The following is a 26901-nucleotide window of genomic DNA, read 5'->3' as shown; positions in this document are numbered from 1 at the left end:
TAGCAGTCCGATATCGGTGTTTCCGACAAATAAGTAGCTTCTTGAGGAGAAAAAGACGTGTGCAAAATTTTAAATCGATTCGATATCTCAAAAATTGAGGGACTAGCAGACGGACTGACAAACGTTAATCGCTAACTCAGCTCATCAAGCTGATCTGATCCTATTTAGGGTATAAAATATAAGTGTGCATTAAAATTTTCCCTTATTTATATATAATATATAATGATATCACTCAATGCCAAAAATAAATTTTCAAAATTTTCAATTTTTTTTTAATTCTAAAATTTATGACTTTTTCATATTTACATTCCTTAACTTTACCGTTGCACTGCTATCAAAACCAACTATGCAGAAACCGAAAAAATACAAAAAGAAATAAACCAAAATGCTGAATTCACCAACTCTTACTTTTTGCAGAAACCACAGCAATAAACAGTTATGAGCTGTAAAAAATCAATAAAACGTAAAACAAAGAAATCGCCATTCGCTCAGCCATAAGTTGCCTACTTTAGTTTTGTTAACTTTGTAAGTGTAAGAAATATTACAATTATGTCTCAAGTCTCGGCAAGTTTTCGCAGAGCCTTTGTCTTTGAGCGTGTCAGAAATTTAGTTGTTTGCATAAATCTTTAAATTTGTGTTTTTTCAAACACTTTGATTTGCGTTTTTAATATGACGAGCGACCTACTTTTTGGTGTTGTTGTATTGTTGTGTTTTTGTGGTTTCTATTTTTGCTTTTCCTGAATATTTAAGCAAACTTATTTATGTTTTAATCACAGCGTATAAAATGTATAGAAAACGATTAAGCAGCAAAAAACCGCAAAAGCTTTCAATTATTAAAAAATAACAAAAATTTTTTTAGAATTTTTTTTCTTTTTAAAAATACAAAACCCCATAAGTTTCCAACAAAAATAAAATTTAATTTACACAAATGAATATAAACATCGTTGCTGACAAATATTCATAGTTTCAGTAATTCAATGTAATGCGTAAGTATTTGATTACTAATCCTCGATAGTATAGTGGTTAGTATCCCCGCCTGTCACGCGGGAGACCGGGGTTCAATTCCCCGTCGGGGAGTATTTGTATGGAATACTAATTTTTTTTTAATTTTATAATTTGTATACAATATTTATAAATACTAAATTTTTCTTTAAATTTTTTAATTTGTATTCAATATTTATAAGGGTAATTTTTTTTTAATTTAATGATTTTTATACAATTTTTTCCTTCTAATCTTTCTTTCCTTTTCCTAATACATACATACATCATTTAGTTCCTAAATATGTAAATATGATTTCCGTATGCAATTAAATGATATTTAATTACTTTTACTATAATTGCGTGCGCTTAGAAAGCTTAAAAATTTTTTTTAAGCAATATATTTGCCTTTTTTCGACGGCTTGAACACGCTATAAATCAATTTAGCGCACATATTTCGGCAGTTTAAGTTAAAAAATTATAAATTCAAGCATGTTTTTGTTGTTTCTTTTAGGTTTCGATTTATCAGTAGTGTAGTTTCTACTCTTGTTGCCTATATTTTGCATCTGTCAATTTGCGGGCACTTAGAGCTACTTTGACTTTGAAGCCTTTCCTTTTTACTTCTGTTACCTGTGCTGGTTGTTGTTGCTATTATTAATTGCTAAGTTACGTGCAAACACTTTTGAAAATCGCCTACAGCACCTCAGCATTTCACTCTTTTACTTTTTGTCGTGTTTTAACAACTTTTTTAAAGTCAAGTCTCTCAAAACAGGAATATATTTGAATGGTCTGAAGTGAGCTGCCGTTGTTACCAAATGGTTTGGTGAATTGATAAAATTATTTGTGAATGTAATATTTTGTATTATATATATACTATTATAAATAATAATAATTTTGTATGTTTTTTGTAAGGAAAGAATTAGAAAAGCTTTCCCAAACATACGAAAAACCATTCATAAAGCTTTAGTAGAACTTTGAAATCAACAGCAAACTTATAAAAATTAACAGTAAAATCTTTTACGTAAATTGATTGAAAGCTCCAAGTTTAATGAAAGCTTTAGTAGCAGCAGAGATCTCGCATGCAGTATCGACACATATTTCAGTTCATTAAGCTCTATACCAGTCCACATTAAATATGGGTAAGGAAAGGGTAATGAAAGATCTAAGCTTAATCTTCGACCCCTTCAACTGATGAAAATATTAAAAAAGTGAAGGATATGGTGCTTGAAAATTATCAGGCAAGTGTTAGAAAAATGACAAAATCGATATCCCTGCGATCGAATGATTTTGGTGGATATTTCGAGTATAAAACGCGTTCTTACTTGACTCGTCCCTATAAAGCTGAATTTTCTTCAAAAATAGCACCGTAAAAAGTCTTCTTTGGACATGCTTGATCGTGCAAATTCCGATCCCTTATTCAAGGAGAGCATTATAACCGCCAATGAGGTATGGGTTTATGAGTTTGACATGCCTTTTTCAGTCGATCAAAGAGATAACACAAAATTTGCTTAAGGAGCTGAAGACCATCCCAAAAAGTGCTTATGATAAGTGTAGACTGATAACATCTGGCGGAGATTACTTTGAAGCGACAAAATAAATATTAATGAAAATTAGGTATTTTGCATTTTATTTACAATTTTCGGGTACTTTTTTCACAATATTTATATGTCTCTTAATGTTTTTTGGTCTATTTCAAGTGGATTACTTATGTATACCCTTTCGAAATAAAATATCAAATTGCTGAAAAATCAGTTTGTAACTCACCGCTGAAGAGAAAATAATTATCAGGATTCAACAACCATGTTCCTTAAGATCATGTAATGTGGGTATATTCAAAATAACTACATATTTGTACAACCACACCAAGTATATTAGTAATTTGACCATAAGTACCTGTAATCTGACCGAAGTTTGTAGACCTCTCAATCGGACCATGCCACACATTTGGACCACGTAATTAGTACGATGAAACACAAATGAAGTTCACTTCACTATTTTCACTTTTTAATATCATTAATACCGCACAGTGCTGACCGCAATTGGTCACATGTGACGACGCTTATGGTCAAATGGCGTGGCGACTAATTGACCTACAGAAGACACACGAAATGACAACTGAAAGCGTGCAAACAAGAAAACGAAACAGCAAAGGTGGACAGACATGTGAGAAAAGTTAAAAGTACATAGAAATACATATCGTCACATATATACATACTTACGTATGTGATTATAAAGTAATCAGTTAGCGCGTAAGAGCCGCAGAAGTCTTTCAAACGCAATTAACATTTGACAATTGCCTTTTTGGAGACCACGCCGGCGAGTGGGTTCAACGCAGAGTTCAACACGGTTTGACAAATTCCAACATATGTAACTTAACGGTACCTAAGCAGTAAATTTGTATTTTGTTTATATAATGCACATTTTCACTTTTTAGTTACACTAACTGTCTTAAGTTTCTTTTCTTGCCCGGCTTTTATACTTCAAGCCGTTGTGTTTTCTATATTTTTCACTCCATGGCCAATTCTGTGTCGTGTGTAATTAAAAATGTAATTAACCGAAACAGAATAACGACAAAGTGAAAAAGCTAATTGTTCCAAAAAAAAAAAAAATTAACTATGTTTACACTCTGAAACAAAAGTGTGTTTCCTACACTAATACCCGTGACACTAGGACGCTGGAAAATCTCGTTTTTCACACTTCCGGCGGTGGAGACTGAAAGCGTATTTTGTTTTCTTTCACGCTGAACATTAGCTCAGCTTGGCATTGACATTAAAGCTTTTTTTATTTTAATTAAAATGGGAGTTGCAGCGCTAATTAATTTTGAAATGCGTGAAATAAAGTGAGAAACGCAGTGCGGCTCATTGCTTCAAGCGGGCATTGTGGTCACGCCTGCGCAGTGTGTGGCATTAACACAAGGACTTTTACGCATATCTATTCATAACAGTGTTTTCACAAAACCGCATGCTGTGCGATTTTTATGCTAACACGAATAAATCACTTAGGTGCCTAAGGCCGGAAACACACTGGCACAGAGCTTAAATGAACGAGCAAAGCAAGCAAACTACTTGTTGCAAGCATCATACCATGGCAAAACTCATTTATTTTGTCTTTTTTGTTGTATTTTTGGTCAAAGCTTTAGATTAGCCTGTCAGTATTTAGTGTGAATTTGAAAAACCTTCCTTCCTTCGACGAACTAACATTACTTTTCTATACTAAGTTCTTTAGAACACATATTAAAACAAGTGAAAGTAGAAGTATAAAGAGAGTTTTTGGGGGTATTTTTATATCTAAAACATAAGTTATTATAATTTTGATACTTCAGAAATAGTTATAAGTGAGCTTTTTTGGGCTTTTATAATTATTTGCAGCTTTCATGATCATTTTTTAATACAAAATGAAAAAGCTTTTCGTTTTTTTTTAAGTGAGCTTTCCAGTTTTATAAATTTTCATAATTCTCTGGAGCTTTCATAATAAGTTTTTATTGCAAACAGAAGAGATTTTTGAAGCTTTAGATGTACTACAAGTTATTGTAATTGCGAAATCAAAAAAAAAAAGTGATAAGTAAGATTCCTAGAGACTTCATGTTTACAATTCTTTGGAGCTTTCATAGTGTATTTTTATTTTCAAGCGTTATTTTCATTGGAAGCTACCAAAAAGTAGTAGTGAGCTTTCCAGAATTTTTACTTTTTTAGTTCTCTGGAGCTTTCATAAAAAGTTTTTAATATAAAACAGAAGAGTATTTTGAGTTTTTACATCCACAAGCTATTGTAATTATGAAGTTAAAAAAATAAAGATAAGTCAAATTTCTAGAGCTTTCATTTTTATAAGTCTTTGGAGCTTTTATGGTCATATTTTACTACAAAACAAAAAACCAGAGTTTTTTCTCATCTTCAAGTGTTAATTTAATTGGAAGCAACCAAAAAGTAGCGTTAAAAGTGAGCTTTCCACAGATATATTTTTTATAATTCTCTGGAGCTTTCTTAAAAAGTTTAAAGAAAATGAGTTTTCTGAGCTTTTCTTCATTTTCAAGAGTTATTTTCATCGGAAGCTACCAGAAAGAGTGTGAGCTTTTCAGAGTTTTCATTGTTATAACTCTTCGTAGCTTTCTAACTAACATATAGTTTCATTTTTTATTTTTCAATCGTTAATTGGTTTATGAATATTAGAGTACGTAGTTTTTTCTTATATCCGCGAAATGTTCAAGGAATCATATTTAACGACTTTGCCTAAGAGACTATGGTTCAAGCCAGCGATTCTTGAGGCAAAGTTTAAAAAAATTGGAACAATCACTTTAATGTTCAAATAAAAAAATTATCAACAATATTCATCAAACATAAAATTTCGTATGAAGTTCAAAAGCTCGTAAATAAAGCTTTCAATAACCTAATATGTATTTTTTGCAATAATGTGCAAATCTTAATCCTAAAAGCAATCACTCAGTATACCTGCTTCAGTTTCCCAAAAAAAATATATAAAAAATAATATAAAAAAAATTATCATGTTTTATTTAAGCTCAACCCTGAAGCAAATATAACAAAAGCAAAATCGGCGTAGAAAATCAATTGTAATTGCTTTGAATTTGCCAAGGTGTGGGTGCCAATTTAACAGATTTTTTGTTCGGATAACAACACACATGAGTCACTAGTGGGAATTGAATGAATGACAAGACAAAATAGCTAATCTTTTGCAAAGAAAGGAGTAACAAAAGCCAAGCCAATAAAATTAGTAAGAATGTGTGACCACAAAAAAGAAATATCACAGTAATAAAATTAAAAGTAAATGGAAGCAAATATGCACACCCACGCACATTATATTGGCACGACTGTTTAGACAAAGCAAAGCTTGACAAATTGCTGTAGCTGTTGTGAAAAAATATTCATTTTTTTTTTATAAAGAAATGAGAATATGAACAGATAGTCTAGAGCGCATTGATACCTACAAAGGATAGATAAATTAAAAAATTAATAAGATTCTTTGTTTCAGCAATGCATAAAATTTCGATAGTTGCCACAATCAACTATCTTACTTGATAGCTTTCGCTCTTGCCAGATATCTAACCCAAATACATGCATTAAATAGTGAAACTTTTGTTCGTCCGCATTCTTATTTCTTTGTTAGTTTTTTTATCAGTATTTTAATTGCTAATTTTATGTATTTTACAAACGATCACTCTTCACATTTTTATCACACACATCAACAAGAGGAGGATGTAAATATTATTAATTACTGCGCCTTGAAAATCGCACAGCATTCTCATTTCTACTTTGACCAATTTATTCGCGTTTTGAAACCTGCTAATTTTGGCTCCTCGATTCAAATACAATTTCATATTTTTCACATTGTCTCTCTTCACAGCTCATTTATTTTGCCGTTTGGGTCAGTTGGCAACGGCAGTGAAATATGGGTCACTGTATGATTAATATTCTCAAACACTGTAAGCGGCAGCAGCGGCTGTTTAGAAGACGCGTGAAGATCGCACAGCATCGTGATTTTATTTTCATTGGCCTACAGCGTTGTGTTAAATGAGCCATAATCACGTTAAAATGAATACAGCAGACACCTTACGAAAAGCAAACACACTAACATACATACATACTAACTAACATCCATACACTTTGAAACAATGAAAAAGACAGTTTGAAAATTTTCACCAAAAAAAAGTGAATGAAAGTCAATTGTACGCACATAAATATCCGCAAGGTGTTAACCCACATCCGCTGTTTTTCTATCGTGGCATTCATTACCGCGATATGTATGCTTTTTATGACATTACAATTAAAGCGCTTTAGAGCTTTTTGCGCTGATTAATAATTTTCGCACTTTTTCCGTAATAAAATTTTTATTTCAATACTTTTTGTGATTAATATTATCTTTCGCTTTCATTGTTACTGTTTTTTTCTCAGCAGGCAGCACTAACCACACACATTCCACTTCGCTTTTGTGCGTGTGACACTGTTTGAATTTATGGCCTACAGAATTGATTGCGATTTTTTGAGGTTATGAGAGATTTCCATGTCTAACAAAGTTAAGTGTACATCTATGTATTACTAACTGACCTAAAAAGAAAATCGTTTAGGAATTTTGGTGAGATATGATTGTGTAGACAATGAGTTGTAATAAATTCAGTTCTAATAAGCTTTTTATGAACTTTTTCAAGCTTTTACGTGAGTACCAACTTATTCCAAGAAAAATTGCAATTCTTTGTACACTTGCGCAAAACTTTTAGAAACTATGTCGTGAAATTTAAAGCACAAACTTTAGTAAGCTTTTAGGCGCCTTTACTTTGTACAATTTATTTAGTAGAACAAAAACTCATTTTTGAAAATGGTGATCAGATATTATCAAAGAACATATACATACATAATCAAATAAGCTTTTTAAAGCTTTTTGTGCTTTACGCTATTTAAAAAAGCTTTCATGGATGTAACTTATTTTGGTGTCAATACATAATTTTTATGCCTTTATGTATAAATATGTAGAAAGTGTTTAATTTGAAAGTCCGATGAGCTTTTAAAGGCAGAACTATAAAAGCTTACTTAAGTCCCCATATTTTCTTGAAATATTGTTATTTCAAATTTAATATATAAATATTTTAAAAATTTTTGAAAGCTTAAAAAATTTCGTTTACAAGCTTTGAAGCTTTCACTTTAATCCAAAGCCATTGAGCTTTCTAGATATAGATGATTTATTAAAATAATTTAATTTCATTTGCACTTAAAATTTTTTGAAAGCTTTAGGAAATTTCCTTTCAAAGCTTTTTAGCTTTCATTTCAATGCCGTAGAGCTTTTTAGAACGCGAGTTTTAATATGCTAATAACATATTTTTTTGTAATCATTTTATTTCACTTGCGCTTAAAATTTATTAAACGCTTCAGAAAGTTTCGTTCCAAAGCCTTAACACTTTCACTTTAATGCAATGTCGTAGAGCTTTTCAGAACGCGAGTTTTAACATGCCATTAAAAATAAAATATACACAAAGCTTATACATACATAAAAAATACATTGTACTAATTGTGATAAAAATTTTTGACAAAATATATACGTACATAATTTCCAAAAAAATATAAAAAACGGGAAGTAAAAAAGCTTTGTTATTCAAGAATCGCCAAACCTTATAGAGGAAAGGAAATGTGAATTTCTTTCTGTAACTGCTCTAAATAAGCTACAAGGTACCACCAAGTATAATTCGACTTCCCTACTATTCTAGCTTAGATTTTGTAATTTAAAAAACTGTTTCGTAATCCGTCTCTAGCAGTGCAAGGTGATTAGTTTACCGCTAAGCCACATTTAACTACGGTTTCACCCAATATGTAAGCTTGATATACCAAAAAAGCAAAGAAATTTGTAATAAAACAAAAATTTATGCTGAGAACGTGACTTAAATAACGGCATCAGAAAAACAAAACTCACACATTATTACAACACCGACAAAATGACCAATTACAAGAGAAAAATCAACAGAAACTAAACCATGAGTTGGCAAAAATAAACAAAATCTTTAATTAACACCATTTTGAGACACCCAAAGGAACACACACACACATTTAATTATTCGTTTTTGCACGAAGCACAAAGTGTTCATTGTTGTGTCTGTGCAATGGTGTGGCAACCTTGACGTTTGAAGTGGTTTCGTTTAGAAACGTTTTCACTTGTAGCCACAAGTATTTGTATTTTAATTAAGAAATACTTGAAAAAGCACAAACACACGTACAAAGTTGAATATATATTTTTTTCTATTTTTTTTTTAAGATATACTTAGTTTCAAAATAAGAAACAAATTTCGTTATATGCTGTCATGTATTTTTATATGCTTCAGGTGTGATATGTGGGTGTGTATGTGTTTTGTGTAAATAAACCGCAAGAGTATTCTGCCGGGCATATTGCCAATCAATAACATTTGAAATATGTACAACAAAAAAGTTACTATGAAAATCGAAAGCAAAAATCATGCAAAAAATTGCAAAGAATATTCTACCTTTTGGTGGTTTCACAAGCATACAAACATGCCATATAAATCAACATGAAACTATTAGAAATATACATATATATTTGTACACATTTGTATGTATCTAAAAGCATAATGTAGTAGAAAATATAAGAAAAAACAGAATTGTGCAATGCGGAAAACCACAAAGCAACGTTTGATCAATTTGCCAGCGACATTGACGAGGTTCTCACACCGAGCAACCCAACTGGAAATTATAAAGTGAATGTGAATTTTATGTATAAATATAAATTAGTCAGACATTTATACTTATATAGTGCATAGTCGGAAAAATCGTTTTTAATTATGGATAGAGAAATATTTAGGGAAACAGAACTTAAATTTGATCGGCCAGTTTGTATGGCACCTACATGCTACAGTGAACCGATCTGTACGATTTCTTCGGTGATTGTATGATTTTCTTAGACAATAATTCATGCTAAATTTCTGTATGATATCTTGCCAAATGTAAAAGCTTTCTCTACAAAACCTTTACTCCGATCGTTCAGTTTGTATGACAGTTATGGGTTATAGTGATCCGATCTAAACAAATTTTCCGAAGATTGTACCATTTTCTTAGATAATAATCCATGCCAAAAATCTCGAAGATATCTTCTCAAATATAAAAGCTTTCTATTCAATCTCTTTGTTCTGTTCGTTCAGTTAGTATGGCAGCTATATGCTCCGATATCTGCGGTTCCGACAAATGAGCAGCTTCTTGGAGAGAAAAGACTGTGTGCGAAATTTCAGAACGATATCTCCGAAAATGAGGAAGTTGGGTGTGTATATATAGGCAGAAAACCCTACATACATACATATATGGCTATATCTTCACAGCTGATCATTTATATGAACATATATTTTAAAGGGCTTTTGACCTTTCCTTCTAGGAGTTAAAAACTTAGTTGCTTACTTAATATACTTTGTTCAGGGTATAAATATACACATATACAGATATTCAAAAGTGAATCACTTGCCTGGTACAAAAAATAAAATAAATATTATATATATCCAGCGGATAAATATATATCCAGAAATAAAAAAATGCCCATATTGTTGAGAAAACATATCATTTATGGCAAACACAATTTTTTGCTGTTAACAACACTGTAGCTACAAGTACATATATACTTTTATAACATTCATCGATTTCTTGCTGGGTGTGAACTCGGCTTCTACAAAAGTGGTGAATCAGTAAGTACAATTACCACTGACTAAGACGGCATCAATGAACATTTGAAAAGCAATTGAAAATTGGACAAGAAGTTTAATAACAAAAGAAAATAAAAAAAATAGAAATATTAACAATGAGCTTTTTAGAAATAATAAAAATAAATAACATTATCAAATCATGAAGTTAAAAGCAACAAAGAGTTATTCTATAACTATTTACATGAGACGTTCCATGAGAAATTTATTCGAGGAAGAGTTTGAAGACTTCTTTTTTTAACGCTCAATAAATTTTTCAATACTATGTACTTGTATTGGAAAATGGATAAATAATGAGAAATATTAGAATAAGGAATTCCTTCCAATGAAAAAATATATAAATATGAAAGGAATATGTATATTTTTAACCAAATTTAAGCAGGTAGAACTCCAGTTGTATTGACATCGTAGACGGATAAAAGTGATAAGCAGCCAGCAGTTAGGTTAAACACCGGCCTAGAAGCATTCAGCAATAAGATTTTCAGAATTGCAAAACTTAGTTATAGAGCAAAGCCGATATTTTGTTCACTTCCTGCATTATTCCAATACACTTAAACCTTATTGATAGAGTTTTTGAGTCACAACCAAATCTAAGTTAGCCCAAGCAGACCACAATTCATACGTCAAACTAATTTGAGTAACGTAACAAGAGTTCGTGAACGAACATAACCATAATCGACTGTTCCTAAAAACAAAACCAAAAAAAAGTCGGCAAAATGCAGTTACAACTACAGCAACAGAATCACCCACCTAAAAACACGCCAATATGACAAGGTGAGGCCAATGATTGTCTCGATTATAAATGCGCGTAGTTTATTTTTGACAATCCACTGCTGCAAGCCCGAATACGGTAGTGGCACGCTTGCTCCGAGCTGTTCAGAACAAGAGCAATAGCAAATGGACTAGCACACTTAACGCTTATGGACATATGAACTTATTCACTTAAGCGAGTACACCGAGCGGTGAGGCGACAGCAAGAGCGGCTAACAACTGTTTGCTGCTAAAAAACACTAAGCGCGCTACACACTTATTACACTTATAAGCCTGCTAATGCAGAAGCATGTACTTATACGAATGTATGCGACGTATGTAGACCTATGCCGGTGCGCTTGTGCACCGATACTTAAGTATTTTGCGTGCGTGCTTGCGTGCCGTGGAGTTCAACCGCAAAAGGCATGCGAACTTAAGTTTACCGCACCGTGTGCCGAGGCATTTGAAGTGGCAGTGGCCTTTTGTGGACCGCCAACAAGCTGGTTTAATATTTATCATTTTATAGATTTTTTTTCTTCGTTTTTGTGTTTACCCTTTTGTTTTTTGTAACACTGTGTCAATCCAAATGGCAACGGCACTCATGTAGTGCGTCGCCTTAGATTTGTTGAACCCAACAACGGCGGTGTGGCGTGTCGCCCGGCCGCATGGTGGTCTGTTGGTGACTCGAGCATGCCTCGGGGGCATTCGCTTGATTGGTGTTATGTATAAAGAATGACACATGCGCCGACGCACATTAATTTGCGGCTTTGTGTCAATTCATGTTTATTGCTGCGCTTAGTTCAAAGCGGGAGAAAAACATAAAAGAAAAGTACTAGGAAGTGATGAGAATTTAGATAACAAGCTGGGTAAAGCAACCTGCTATGGAAACTTGTTAAATTGAATTGTATCGACGATATAGGAAACTCACATAACTAAGAAGTAGAAAAGGTTGTATGTACCGGTACCTGTTTTAACAATAGCAATCAAAAAGAGCTTGCCTGAAAAGCTTTCAAATATATTTTAAGTTTTATGTTATCAAGTTAAAGTTTTCTCAAGCTTTCATATATATTAGAGAGTTTTGTGATTTCAACGATGATTTTGCTAATATAATATTAAGCTTTCACTCAAGCTTTCATGCATATTTGAGAGCTTTGAGTTGTAAGCATTGTTCTCTTAAATAATATTAAACTTTCACTAAAGCTTTCATACATATTAGGGAACTTTGAGGTTTCAGCATTTTTCTTTTCAATAACAAAAAACTTTCAGGCCAGCTTTCATATATATTTTGAGTTTTACGTTGCAAGAATAACAATCATGTTTAGCCTTTGTCAAGCTTTTCTATATATTAAAGAGAGTAATATTAAGCTTTCACTCAAGCTTTCATGCATTTTAAAGAGCTTTGATTTTCAGTATTGTTCTTTCTATTATAACTGAACTTTTCTATTATAGCTTAAAGCTAAATTTAAGTTTTCAGCATTGCTCTTGCTTAAATAATATTAAGCTTTCACTCGAACTTTCATATATAATGGAGAACTTGGAGGTTTCCGCATTGTTCTTGCTTAAATAATATCAAGATTTTACTTAAGCTTTCATACATATTGGAGAACTTGGTGGTTTTCGCATTGTTCTTGGTTAAATAACATCAAGCTTTTACTCAAGCTTTCATACATATTGGAGAACTTGGAGTTTTCCGCATTGTTTTTGGTTAAATAATAGTATGCTTTCACTCAAGCTTTCATGCATATTAAAGCCTTTTGACTTTCAGCATTGTTTTTTCCAATATAACATTAAGCTTTTACTCAAGCTTTCATACACATTAGAGAGCTTTAAGTTTACAGCAAGCAAAGAAGCAAAGAACAATTGCTAATATAACATTAAGATTTCAACCATGCTTTCATACACATTGAAGAGCTTTGAGAGCTTTCAGCAATAAAAAATTAGAAAACGGAAAAAAGAGTATTTGAATTTGAGTTTTAATCAAATGGTGAAATAAGTGAGAGTTTAGTAATATTTATTTAACAGTTTTGGTATTCTGATAAAAAAGAAGTGAAAGTGTGAAACTTAACACGTGCTTTTTAATAAAAAAAAATTATTTAAAAATATATGATTTTTTATTTTGCATATCTATACAAAAATATTTCACAAAAATTCTGCAGTATTTTATTATTCAATACTATAAAGCAAGTCATTATTCACGCCAGCTTTGCCTCATTATCACTTTCACGATTTTTCAAAAAAAAAAAATAATAATAATAAAACTCCATTGGTCCTTTATGAAAAGCAAGAGTGCCAAACATTTGCAGTTTATAAACAAAATGTAAACAGAAGAGAACAATTGTTTAGCTAAAAGCTAGTGAAAGTATAAAATTCTTTTTAAAAATATGCAAAATGCAGAAATAACAAACGTTGGGTATAAATTTTGCTATTTTGTGGTATGTTAATTAATTAGCGCATATTTAATAGCATCTAAAGGCAAGTATAATTGGTTGAGTGTGTGTGTTCCACAAGCGTGTAACGTTTTCACGCATGAAATTCTATGAAAGCTCTCTACAATATTATATTGTTACTAAATTATTAGCTACACCATTAGACTAGTAAAATGATATTTGTTTTCTGCGTTTAAATAGCTTTACTAACACATATAAACAAACAGTGTGTGTATAGTTGATAGAGATACATCTTTCCGCTTTGTTTAACTTTTAGAATTGAGAAAGCGTTAATGTTGCGCTTTGTTTTCGATTTTCAAATGGCTGGTGTCTGCATTAATTTATTGTGATTTGCATTTCATTCTTTAGAATAGCTGATTAAACAGAGAAAGCGCACATTTCTAGTAAGAAACTAAAATTTTTTGTGTACTCGTGCAATCTCGGGAAAATAAAAATGTCATAAGTGATATATTACTGAATATATACATATAAAATAACTTTCGAGTAAATAGTATATGCTGCTCAATTCTGATTGTTTTAGAATGCAACTATGTGGCATAGTGCTTCTTGAGCTGGTAACATAGGGGCATATCTATAAAGTATGAGTCTGCTGAGAATTATAGACCGCAGCAACTGCTGAGCGAATAGCTGGTTAATGATTGACGCAATGCTAACCAAGAATCAAGCCATATTTCGATATCATCTTAAGCATTGTCATGTAGCAGAATCAACGTTTTATGTCCCTCCTGGTATTGGGATCATAAGTCACACAAGAACACCGAAGTTCGGAGTAAGTGGTCTCAACTTTAAGAGCGCTACGTCCAATATATGGTTGTCATAATCGTTCTGTCAGATCCGCAATTGAGCGTTTGGTGGAAAAATGTTAATCCTCCGGCACAATACATAATCTTCCCGTGCCAGTGAGACAAAAAAAAGTGCCCGTATTGTCGAGAATATTGCTGCCCCTAGCGTATCAATTAAGGAAGACCCAAATCAGTCTCCCACATATCGTTCTCAAGCGTTGGACATCTCTGTGACCTCTTTTTGGCGAATTTTTCGAAAAGATCTCGGCCTACATCTTTGCAAGATCAAATTGACTCAATAACTGAAGTCGCTTGACCACCAGAACCGTCGTTTGCTCGTGAATTGGGCTGAGCAACAACTTGAAAATTATCCGGATTTTCATCAAAAAATCATCTTCAGTGAAGAGGCTCATTTCTGGCTGAATGGCTTCACAAATAAGCAAACTATACGTCTCTGGGCAGGCAGCAATCCACACGTACTCCATGAGTCACCAGTGCATCCCGAAAAAATTACGGTTTGGTGCGGTTTATGGGTCGGCGGCATCATCGGGCCGTAATTTTTTCGTGATGATTAAGACCGGCTCGTTACTGTGAATAGGAATCGCTATCGCCCAATGACAACCGAATATTTTTGGCTCGAATTGGATAATATGGCCTCGGACAATATGTGGTTCCAACAGGACGGCGCCCGTCACAATCGATTTATTAAAAACCAAGTTTGGTGAATGTGTTATTTCCCGAAATGGCCCAGTCAATTGACCACCTCGGTCGTGCGAGTTGAGGCCGTAAGGCTATTTTCTATGCCAACAAAACAGCGATGATTGACGAACTTCGACGAATATCGAACGTGAAATTGCAGCAGTGTCGGCCGATTTATGCTCCAAAACCGTCGAAAATTGGATTCAGCGCCTGGACTTCTGCGTGCCCGCGGTGGCCATGATGAAAAATCGAGAGAATCATCATAATATCTACATCAGGTTTCTATACATATATATAGCATTTAAATTCCTGTACTAATTTAATTATGCCAAACTTATGGAAACCATTGCGGTCATAGAAAAACAAAGCAAAATCTCCAAGCAAAAAAAAACAAAAAATTTCTCTGCTTGGCCCACTGTAGCATGAAGATTATAGCCAACTAGCGGCCAAACACCCCCACAGGCTAGGGCGTTAGAAGCGCAGTACCGAAAGTCCAAAAGGCGACCGAGCAGAACGCGCATTCACCTGGTGGTGCAAAACAAAGCAGCAAACAACAACAAAAAGCTGAGTGGGCAGAAAAATAAAAGCAAAAGAAAGCGCTAAAATCTAAAATCTAAATGTGGGCACTCAAACACTCAGAGGTGTAACTTTTATGAGCTGACCGCAAAGATTTCAAAGACAACAGACAACTTCACGAGCGTCAGCAAAAAACACACAGACATTTGCTAAGCGGCGAAGCAGTGAAATGAGGAGTTAAAATTTACGCTTACGAGAAATGTAGCGCGAGTGAAGGCGATTAGACATAAATCTATTTCTACAACTGCATGTGTGTGTGTGTGTTTGTGACGTTAGCAACTAAACTATGGTAAATGCAAAGCAGCAATATTCAATTGCACACTAGCAGCGCAGCAGCAATCACACTGACTGCCACAAAAGTAAGTGCTGACGGTTCGTTGATCGGCTGAGTGAGTGCGCATGCGCATGCGCAACGGCAAACAGCAAGTTATATTAAATAGTCATTTACTAATGGCAATAACAAAAACAAAAAAGAGTAGAAATAAAACAGAGAAAATTGGTAGGCAAGCCGAGTTTGTAATCGTAAATCTAGAAGAAGAAAGCACACGCAGTTAATGTTACGGTCTAATTTGAAAATTGTTAATAAATACGCGGGGCTATATGCTGAAATGAGGTGAGTCTGAGTTGAGACGTGCCGCAAGCGGCTAAGTGCTACATAGAAATTAGCTTAGCCGTTGAGATGACGGTGCAGTTGTGATGGCCGCAGGTCATCTGCGCGACGAGCGACTGCAGAGGCCGGCACGCTGTCACACTCAACGCGCTGGGGTCGACGGGTCGTATGCGCAGCCAGTGGAGACGACACGAGGAGAAAAAGTAAAGAAAAAAATAACACAATTTGGGTGTTTGGACGATATGTTGGAGAAAGGAAAGTTATGGAAAATTTTTAATTCGAGAAATTTTTCAGAAAAACAAATCTGTAGGAAAAATTTGCGACTGTTGTGCTAAGATGCCCTGTAGGGTTTTTGAGGTATCCTTTTTATGAATTTGAGTTCAAAAGATTTTCAACACTTATAGCTATTTTTGTCATTTTAGTAAATGGGGTTGGTTTGACCCCTACAACCCTTGACTAAAACACAAAAACCCTACGTGTTAGGAAATTTTCACCATCATTTTCGGTTTTAGCAAGCCAAAACAAGCTAGAAACAGCCGTTAACATCACAGTCGCAAAAAATGTGTAAACTAGTATAATTTGCTTGCTGGGGGAGTATGAAGATCATAGAACCTATAGAATACCTTCAAATCTACGAAAAATATCAAAATACTTCTTATTTACAGAAAACTAATTTTCCCGAAAATTCCTTACTCTTCAATTGTGTCTACTTTTCACAGCCTTCTGCCTCTATAATTTCCGTTAAGTTTTCCACGTACATATTCTATTTGTTCGACCGAAATCCGTAAACAAAATCGAAATGTGTGTGTGTGTAAACCAACGGTAAGCTCAATTGCTAATGGTAATTTAGTCGCTTTGTTGCGCCAGACTGCTTTCGAATTCAATTGTGGTTGCACTAATTTGTTGCAACAACAACAACGCAATCGAATTGACACGTTCACAGCTAAATGAAGCGTTTAATGTGTCAGTATTTTTTGTTGTAGTTGCTGTTAGTACTTTCGGTTTCAGTGTTCACAAAAATAAAACACAATGAGCTACGAATGTATAATTTTTTCTTTGTCAACAAAGACGCTGGTTTTGTTTTTTGTCGGTTGGAATGGTAGACTTGTTGGCGACGTTTAGTGGTTTGAGTTTTTAATATTGAAAAAATACGCACGACACGTTTCTGTGACGTCAGTCTAGCCATATTCCTTACCGTGATTCGTATAACTCAGCTGAAAATTACATGACAGTTAGCAATAACAAGCGAACTACCGAAATGACGTAGAAACTTGTTGATTATTTCTATCTAGGGAGAGTAATTAAAATTCTTCACAGGGGTCAACCTTATAGTCAGCATATTCTACCTACTGAGCGTCCTATTCGCAACACCATCACCTATCTTAAGATCCAGCATTTATTATTGGATAATATTCGACTGAATAGACCACGTCCAGCACGCATGGAAAGACTTGGCGCATTTTACGTTGAGATCTTAAATTGAGAGCGTATAAAATGCAGCTTGTGCAAGAACTGAAGCCGCTCGACCATACCAAGCGACATGGTCTCACTGAGAAGTTCCAAGGAGATCCGACGTTTTCGAGCCAAATTTTGTTCAGCGATGAGACCCATTTCTGACTCAGTGGGAATGTAAACACGCAAAATTGCTGCATTTTGGACGAAGAGCAACCTGAAGATTTTCAAGAGCTGCCAATTCATCCAGAATAAACAACGATTTGGTGTGGTTTGTGCACCGTATTTCTTCAATAATTATGCCGGTGAGAAAGTAACCATTAATGACGAACGTTATCTCGCCCTTATAACCGTCTATTTGACGCCTGAAATTGCAGCTCATGATCTCGATGACATTTGGCTTCTACTAGACGGCACCACTTCCAAATCATCGCATCAATCATTGGATTTAATGGGAGAAAACTTCGGTAAACAGACAATATTACGTTTTGGGCCGGTGGATTGGCCACCCAAATCGTCTGATAACACATTGTTAGATTTATTTCTGTGGGGATATATAAAGTCTAAAGTCTATGCGGACAATCTTACTTCGATTTAGGCCTAGGAGCAAAACATCACGTGTGTTATTCACGTGGTCGAATGAGTCAACAAAAATTAGACTCAACAGATGGACCATCTAACACGTAGCCGTAGCCAACATTTGAAAGAGATAATCTTCAAACAATATATGCTAAAGAATGTTCCTTTGAATGATAATAAACATTCCCCATTAAATTTGAAGTTTTTGTGCTCTCTCATTAAAAAAGTAGGGAACCTCGAAATGGATCACTCTTTAATTCCACAAATATGTGTACTACGCTCCAGGGCAAAATAACCGAATCAAGTGTAAACAAACCATATAATAGTAACAACATTCAACTCAAACTCGAAAAGCTTATTTTTATGGGCTCAAAAAATGAAAGAAGTTAAGAAAGATTCGAATGGATCACTCTGCCTAAATCTTTGCATATTTTAACTACCATTGTTGCTGCTACTAACGGTAAAATTCATTTTCTGTCATACCAATTTTTCCTAAACGCTCGCAACAATAACAACCGTATTTTACTCCACACAAACAAAAGGTAGCATCTACCGTTATGTTGAAGTGAGCTTATACTCTTCAGCTAAGTGCCGTAAGCCAAAAAGTCCCATTCAATCATCTGACACACACACACTCACTCACTCACTCACCGACTCATTCACTCAGTGCGCTCCACATAACTCAACACGCTTCCAAACAACTCAACGATAACTGCCCACCAGTCCATTTTCTCAAACTTAATTGGCCATAATGTGTGTGTTTGAGCGTTTGTGCTGACACCGTTGCACCGGTAAACACGCGCCGCAGCGACAGGAATGCGCATTTTAGTTTTCAAATTTATGAGTGCGCGTATTATTTAAAGTAATTCGAAACTACCTTGGCCATGACTTTTTATTGTGCATAAAGCATATAATTTGGGTGTTGCTGTTAACGCCCTGCACTCTTCGCGCTGCAGTCAGTGTACGCCAGCCGCACGCTGCTTTCTTTGAGCGCTTGAATATGGTGATTTTTCAGCTAGCCGGTGTTTATAGTTGTTGCTTTTTACTATTTTCATGCACTTACTTATTTTACTGAATGAAGTTGAGCAGATAATTTATGGTATGATTTTATGTAGTAGTAAAATTTTATTGGCCAGAAATTGTGTTAAGCCAAAGGAAGCTGAACGTTGCTATTTTTTTTTGCAAAAGTAGACATACATGAGCATACATATATACATTTATTTATATATTTTTCACAATCAGGTACATATGGTTTAGCACAATTTATGGTGCAATTATTTTTACGAGTTTTCTTTGTCGGTGCCACACGAAATCAGGTTTATAAGCCAACACCGATGTTTATTGAATTATTATTTTTGAGTTTACTAATCAAAAAATTAAAAAAAATATTTTAAAATAAGCTAGCTAAAATCTAGTTTTATTTCAGAGTATAATTGTTGTTGCTGTAGCGGCAGAAAACATTCCTGAAGTAATTTCGAGACATGCTACCGAGTTGACAGTCCTTGGCCGGATAGAAATTCGGGTCTGTTCCGTTTACTTAGACCCGACTCTCGTGGGAACGGCAGCGTATAGCCTTGATCGCTTCATTTGGTCTATGATATGTAGTTCTTTGTTATGAGATAAAAATAGAACTTTTGTAAATCGAACTTATAAGTCAGCAAAGCGCTTTGTGGCCAGTAAAAATCTACCAATTCGGTGGGACATCTGAAAGTGTGAGTTCCCAAGTGTTTACGCCTTGATCTCGCAAACGCGGTATAATCAAGAAGGAAGTCCTAAGATGATTCCACATTGTTTTCTTCTATACAGCTACTGCAACTGGCGTCCGGCAAGATTCTTAACCTCACAACATGAGAAGGGCAATGGGCTGTTAGAATTCCCACAACCAAGAAGAGGCTATCCTTACTGAGGACAAAAAGCTCACTGATTTGCTTATGATCGAGCTTGGATCAAAAGGATCTTTCGACATCGCATGAGCCGATGATAGTAGTAGAAGACATGAGAAAGAAGAGCATCGTTTCGTTACCATTCTACTGATAGCGGGGCTCGGGTACACTACTTTGCCAGCTCATCAGCTTTATAGTTGCATGCGATACCTGCACCCATGCTGATCTTATCACAAAGTGACTCGCTGCCATTGTTAACGAGGTCAGGTATTCTTTAACGAACATTGAAAGTGCGGTTATTGAGCTCTATACTGGTATCGACGCCCTGGTATAAGAGTGAATGGATAGTCATGAAAGAGGCTGCACTTCGGAACGATAAAGCTACCGCTACCTTAATGGCTGAAACTAAAGTTAATAGAGAGTTTCTGACAATATACCCCACAGGAAGTGGTTTAAATTTCAGGAGAGGCTCGTCTCCAATACTCAACTTGGGAACTTCTGGACTAGTTGGTAAACCAATATTGGCCGAAAAGCTGTATGATTCCAAGAGTATTATGAAGAGATTTATGGAACTCTTGAGACTATTTTCAAATAACAAAAAGTTTTCCAAATGATGATGATCTTAGGCCAACACGATCAGGCACGACCAAAAGGAAGCATATTGAAATATAATTTTTATTGGAAGTTTTTTTACAGCAAAAATTTTCTAGTGTTCTATGGAGCCACTACCTTATTGTATTACCCAAAATCTATTATAAACACCCAGTTCGAGAAATGAGGTATTAGATAGTACACTACCATGATCTAGAAAAGTCATAAGCAAGAGTTATTAAAGAGAGTAAAGAGGATACTTCAGCAAAGCTCGCTTTACCAAGCAAAATTCTTTATATAGAACTAAACTCATGCCGAATCAAATCTTAGACTAAATTCATATTTTGCGAAACATCTCTTGCGCATTTTCTTTTCTTCTTATTTGTTTTACCTTTCTTGCATATAATACTTACCAAATGTGTAATTTGCTTTTGAGCCAAAAATTTAATTCAACTGAATTTTTAATTGATGTTAATGACGCGCTGCCGAAAGCGTGTCACCAAGAGCAATTAAAAGCACCAACACAACAGCAACCAGTAATAAGAACAACAGAAGATATACTTTAAGTAAATATATGCAAAATAAGCAAAGAAAAACAATTCTTGAAACCTTCACACTTAGATTTAATTGCTGGCTATGGAAAGTTGGCTTTGGGAGCAGGTTAGAGTTTATGCTGCGACGACGCGTAAGTTACGTAGCGGTGGCAACTAATGGCACAACAACAATAGCGAAGATGGTAAATAATATTATCAACCAGCTGCATCATTAAGTCACCAAGTTGTTTGAACAGCAACAACAGACACAACACCAAAGGAAGGAAGCTCACTAAATGGCACAGTTGCTGTCACAGCTGTTGAGTGCAGTAGATGATTTGTTGACTGCGGTGGTGTGCTGGTTGGATGAATGACTGATGGTTGGCTGCGGCGCGATTGCCACGATTTTACCGTTTAAACCGACAATTTGAAATTAGCGAAAATTATTTTATTTACCACGAATTTCACCGAAATGTAGAAAGCAAAATTTTTTTGCAAAAAGTGTAAGCCAAGATTCATAGCTGAATGTGGGGATACGAAGAAGAAGCGCTCTAGTTGAGCGATGGAAAATCTGCGTAATAGCGCTTCAGCCTAATTTTCAAAATTTTAAGTCTTTAGATTAAAAGTAAACTGGGAACCCAACATAGAGTCATTCTTGCCAAAAAGTGCTTTCACTGACAATGCAAACCAAAGAGACATGGTTTTGATGAAGCAGGTATTTTTTCCTAAAATGTCTAAGTATCATTTATACTACACGATACATGAAGACCAGATTGATAACGGATGAAGAAGAAAGACTGCAAGGACTACATTTTTGTCCTATCAAATGTAGGATGGAGTCATGTGTATAAGTTCGCGCAAGTGGGGTAAGTTCTCCGATTGCCATTCACTTGGGTGTGGCCGAAACGATTCTTTTACATATTGCTCAAGCAGCTCACGACTTCTGGACCTAGACCAAGTATCCTCTGGGTAGCCAAAGAACATCCATTTGAAGGCGAGCTAAAGTCAGAAGGCGAAACATCTCCCCACAGGGTTGTACGCTGGGTTTGGAACCCGCCACTAGAAAAACGCCCCTAATGAAAAGTAGAAAACAGCTTCGGATGAGAGACCCCACTATTGACGAAGTCGTGGTTAATTTCGTCTATCTTGGAACCAGCATCAACACCAACAACAATGTCAGCCTCGATATCCAACGCAGAATAACTCTTGCCAACAGGTGCTACTTCGGACTGAGTGGGCAATTGAGAAGTAAGTCCTCTCTCGACGAACAAAAATTAAACTCTGTAAGTCAGTCATTATTCCCGTCCTACATATGGTGCAGAGGCATGGACGATGACAACATCTGATGAGTCGACCTTTCGAAAGGTTCTGCGGAAGATTTGTGGACCTTTGCGCATTGGCCATGGCGGATACCACATTGGATAGAACGATGAGCTGTATGAGATGTACGACGGCATTGACATAGTTCAATGAATTAAGAGACAGCGACTATGCTGGCTAGGTCACATCGTCCGAACGGATGAAAGCACTCCAGCTCTGAGCGTATTTAACGCAGTACCCGCCGGGGTAAGCAGAAAAACACAAAATTTTCTACTCCGTTGGAAAGACCAGGTGGAGAAGGATCTGGCCCCGCTTGGAATCTCCAATTGGCGCCACATTGCGGAAAGAAAAAACGACTGGCGCGCTGTTGTTAACTTGGTCATAACCACGTTAGCGATGTCCGCCAGTAAAAAAGAAGAACAAATGTATAATCTGAACAGAGACAATTTAACCCACAGACGGCAGGAAATCACTGGTTCTCGTGAATAGATCCAGTAGAACTTGTTAAGATTTTACCAGTCTTCAAGTCAGACATGCAGCAATGATATTTTTTTGTAAACACTGCTCTTGGCATATTTATGTATCTATATCACATATCCGTGCCAATTCTTAGACAGTTTGGTGTGAAAAAAATCAATACATCCTTTGAGTATAACCCATAAACTAGAGCAGCTTCAGCGAGCAACTTGCAAGCGGCTGATAAATAGAACGCTGACATGCAAATCTCTGCAGAAAGGCTAGCAAAATAAGTAGAAGAGGAGTGAGCGCCAAAAATGGAGCATCAATTAATGAGCGCAAAGCAATTGAGTGGCGTGTGAGAGGAGAATAGCAGTGCAACTGCTCCAATTTCGGCCGCAACTGTCAGGTAAAGCACGCAGACCGCTTAAGTGCTTAGAAGGCTGCTGTATTTGCAAGTACCATAAGCCGCTGCTGTTGATTGCTAGCCACCAGTGGCAACATAAATATTTGATTGCTGTTCTTATTGCACTTTTGTACCGCAATTTTTTCAACGCTTTTTTGGAAAATTTTCGGCTGACAGGAAAATTCAGGACACTGGTAGGCAATAAAATCACTTGTAAGCCGCGAGCTTCAGCGTAAAAAGTCTGTCAGCAAAGATTTTTTGTTGCCAATTACCTGTGCTGGCGGTAGTACCGCTGGTCAAAACTAAGTGCAGCGCGCGAATTTGGCCGAAAAAGTTTGTGGCTTGGCATAGTTTACGCCAAAAAATGGGGCAAGCATGCGCGCTTATGCTGTAATTTGTTGTTGTCAGTGGTGGCTGTCACTGTCACTGTCGCTGTTGCTGTACTGACAAATGTTGTTCTCGTTTTTTTTGTTGTTGTTGGATTTGTTCTGACAATTGGCTGCTGCCGTTCGATGGGCGTTGCGCGCTCGCGGCGTTAGCAACTTGCTGCTACTGCCAATGCTGCAACATCGATTGCTGCTGTCGCTGCTTGTTGTCGCTGCTCTTTAAGTTATTGTTGTTGTCGTTGTTGCCGCGGGTCTATTCAGAATTTATTGTTGCTGTTAATGGCGCTGGTATGCTTTTCAGCATATTCTCAGTTTTTCTATGGTGTATGTTGTTTTTGTAATTGTTTTTGGATGTTGCTTCTTGTGCAATGTTCTAACGCTGCTTTGACGGGCAGTTGTTTGTGTATATGTATATAACATTTATGTGTATGAATTTATGTATGCGGTAAGTGGAAATAAATTGCTTTACTCCACGGCTACTTTCAGAATTTTTTCGCTTCTTCTTTCTTCTGCTGCGTCACAGCAAATCTTACAGCCAATCTGTTCGTCTTCTTGCTGTTGCTTTTTGTTGTTGCAAATGAAACTAATGCAATGCACCGTCGCGCAGTTAGTTAGGCAGCCGCGCGTTATGTACGTATGCATGTGTGTGTGGAGCAGCTTTTTTTCGTAATAAAAAAGTTGTACTCGTTTTACCGTTAGAATGCAGTGAATGCAACGACTAGGCCGGTTCCAAGCCAATCTACAGCCAAGTTGAACAAGAAGTGTGCAGCTCTTCGGCTTCTGCCTTCACTTCTGGGTATAGCACATACCATACATACATGCAAGTGTGTGTGTGTGTGCCTCTATATGAGTATAAATGAGTGTGTGTCATGTGGTGCTTGCGGTGAATGTTTAGCTGCTGAGTGATTTTCCGATTTTATTCAATAAATATATTAGCCCATATGAAACCATATATGCAAGGTTGCATATACATACATACACATACATATATATATTTGCTCGGAAATGACCGCAGCATGCAGTGCATCGCGTAATCGATGACGAGATTTTTGATTACTGTTCTTGTTTTCTTGACTTTTCCGTCTTTCGCCACTAAGCAATTCTAATCGATCGCATGCATCGCCGCAAATACACATATACACGCACATATTCCTACATACAGATATACACTCACATGTTCATATATGCCACATATACACAAATGTTTGTGTCTTGCTGCTAAGTGCATTCTCGAAATACACGTTTCACATTTCGCCGCACTCAGGTTAGATAATTTCCGCAGGCTACAAAACTAACAAACATTCTCTCATTATTTTATTTTATTTCATTTTTTTATTGTTTGCGCTGTCAATCGCATTTAATTGGTGAAAATGTGCAATGGGTGTGTAATCGCATGTGTTATAATACCTTATATTTTGATGGCTATATAAATATATTTACTTATATATATACATATATAGATATATACGTGTGTGTCTGTGCGACTGTAATGGAGGTCAGCTCATCATGCGGCAGTCTGGGTATGCCAATTTACGCATCGAAGCGCTGCTAACCAGTTTTTACCTTTTAATGTTAACTGAAAACTAACGGGAAAATCAATAACCGAAAGTAGGCTTTACCTTTCACGAAAGAGTTTAACGCACATTTACATAATATTATTTATAAATATGTATATGTATATAATAATAAATTATTTGATGGGAAGTCTTCATTGACAGCTAAATTAATCGAATGAAACTTACAATGTTAGATTGATGAAACAAGAGGCATACATCTAAGAAAATCGGAATGACCAACCCACATTATACGTATATTACGTACAGTAGTCAACAAATATCTTTCTCAGTCAGCCGTCTTTCACATTCAACCGTCTTTCACTAAACACTCCTAACATTTCAGTAAATATTTTGGGTATTTTCTAAGGTTCAGAACTTCAATAAATCTATTCTAAGAATGAATGTTTTTCATATGAGACAGCTGATTACTTCGTAAAACCTTTAAATTTACTGCATAGGCATGGCGAATACCGCAGTCGATGGAACGACAAGCTGAACATGATGAAAAAACTCCAGCTTTGAAAGTATTTGATGCAGTACCCTCCGTGAGAAGCAGATGAAGGCGAAATCTCCACTCCGTTGGAAACACCTGGTAGAAAAGGGCCTGGCTACACTTGGAATCTCCAATTAACGCCAAAAATCGAAAAGGAAGAACGACTGACGCCCTGTTACAAAATCAGCTATAACTACGTAGGCGGTGTCTACGTCAATAAAGAAAAAAGAAGAAGAAGTATCCTTCTCTATTTGAACCGCTTTTCTCTAAGACACGTATGTATATATTTTGCTTTTAGTTACATAAGTTGAACCACAAAGCCGCGCAAATCTCTCCACCTAAACTGCATTTATTAGCTTTTTTAACAAGAAAATTAAGGAAAATGGTCACAAACCAGAGCTCTTACTAGGACTTGAAAAAAAAGTTCAATATACGAGTATATTCGATGGTAGCCAGGCGGTAATTAAAGCAATAAGCTAACATTGCATTAGGTCAGAGAATTTTCTTAGAAGCAGGCAGGCAGTAGATTTAGGAACTGCCGGAAAGCGGCTGCATATATACTGGGTTCCAAGCCATAAAGAAATTTCGGGATACGAAATAGCTGATGAGAATGACAAAAGTGCCATCCGTCTGTTTATCGAACCAGAACAGGAAATACGGAAGTCACTAAAAACAATATACAATGAAATTTCCGAAAGGGCTGACAGACGGATCAAGGCGAGATGGAATGCCTTTGAAGACTATATATAATTTTTAAAGCATGCAGGATCGTCAAGATTATGTGCAATGGCCCCAGGGAAAACACGCATGCTTTTGGCTCACACGGTTTCGAAAGAACTGCAAGATGGTTGTTGGTCTTATGACAGGTCACAACCTACTGGCTTCACAGGCAGGCCGTAAGGTCGTAAGTAACGACGATATATGCAGAAATTACAGGGAAGTATGCATGACAGAAACGCTGGAACATCTTCTATGCTTTACTCCAGCATTATCTAGAACCTGGCTTAGATATTTAGGAGCTTCGCTGTTCAAGGGGACTAGGTGAAGTATCAAAATTAGTTGTCAAATCGTTCTTACGATTAGCAAAAAGCGTTGACGTTATGTCTTACGAATATCTCATATATGTATATCACTATGCTTCTGTCCAGCATTGCATATTTGAATCAAAGATTCTTTACCATATTTAAAAAAACAATTTATACTAGAAACTA

At 35.7% G+C, this 26901-nt stretch overlaps 1 protein-coding gene and 1 non-coding gene across 3 annotated transcripts in view; one reads left to right on the top strand and one right to left on the bottom strand.

Moving 5' to 3' along the window:
- LOC105228353 (uncharacterized) overlaps positions 1 to 26901 on the bottom strand; it is a 120142-nt gene that overhangs the window by 50932 nt on the left and 42309 nt on the right. The gene's annotated exons all lie outside the window — the stretch shown is intronic.
- Positions 1006 to 1077, top strand: Trnad-guc (transfer RNA aspartic acid (anticodon GUC)). The gene has a single exon. It is a non-coding gene; the product is annotated as a tRNA-Asp (tRNA).

The sequence above is a fragment of the Bactrocera dorsalis genome, chromosome 3 (assembly GCF_023373825.1).
Source record: "Bactrocera dorsalis isolate Fly_Bdor chromosome 3, ASM2337382v1, whole genome shotgun sequence".
Taxonomy (NCBI): domain Eukaryota; kingdom Metazoa; phylum Arthropoda; class Insecta; order Diptera; family Tephritidae; genus Bactrocera; species Bactrocera dorsalis.
The sequence above is the reverse complement of the archived record's forward strand: the minus strand, read 5'-3'. Positions and strand labels throughout refer to the sequence as shown.